The sequence below is a fragment of the Amphimedon queenslandica genome, unplaced genomic scaffold, assembly GCF_000090795.2.
Source record: "Amphimedon queenslandica unplaced genomic scaffold, v1.1 AMPQUscaffold_24_Cont27949, whole genome shotgun sequence".
In the NCBI taxonomy this organism is placed as follows: Eukaryota; Metazoa; Porifera; class Demospongiae; order Haplosclerida; family Niphatidae; genus Amphimedon; species Amphimedon queenslandica.
The window spans coordinates 1-795 of NW_003559616.1; the positions used below are offsets into that span (position 1 = coordinate 1).

The 795-nt window shown below is 32.8% G+C and overlaps 1 long non-coding RNA gene across 1 annotated transcript; it reads left to right on the forward strand.

Moving 5' to 3' along the window:
• Positions 1 to 32: 32 nt before the first annotated feature.
• On the forward strand, positions 33 to 775 carry LOC109593706 (uncharacterized). The gene is made up of 3 exons (XR_002191121.1): positions 33 to 532; positions 603 to 626; positions 670 to 775. It is a non-coding gene; the product is annotated as an uncharacterized LOC109593706 (long non-coding RNA).
• Positions 776 to 795: the final 20 nt, after the last annotated feature.

Genomic DNA, 795 nt, shown 5'->3' on the forward strand with positions numbered 1-795 from the left:
CACACACACACACACACACACACACACACACACACACACACACACACACACACACACACACTGACAGGACGAGCGCAGTACCCTCGCCTATACGCCTACGGCGTGGGCGAGGGCAATAACAAATCATAACGTAATAGTTATTATACAGTGTGTGAAATAAAGTAGGGTTATTTGCAAATATCAAATAATATAAAAAATAGAGCGATTCTAATTATTAACCACAGTTCAAATTAAGACTCTTCTGAAGCTATCCACACATTCCAAGACATTACTATAGATCAAAATACAACAAAAAGCATAATATATTCTACACTGGATGGATAATATAGTTTTAGTTAGCTTAAATAAAAGTAAACATTAAAAGTACACAATACTCGGATGCATTTTAATAAACAGAGCTTAATAATGATATTACTTTCACACGTAACAGCAAAAACACTATTAAGCAAGAAGATGAGCGCCCTATTGATGACTCTATCAGTTGTACTAGCAGTATCTATATTGGCTGGATCTACTAACAATTACTACAATGGTAAGATACTGACTACTATACTAATAGATTATAATTATGCCTAATAATTACCTTTACACTATCACAAAAGATCCTACAAGATTCACAGATTGCTGTAAGTTCTGTAATACACTGTTGATTTATTTATTATTTTAAAGCTGTTACTAAGAAATTTGCAGAACTTACTAATGCAACATTAACTCCATTGATATTGAAACGTGGGGAATTAAGCTACTGGCAAGGAATACTACAAACCAGTAAATGATATTAATTATGAATAAATA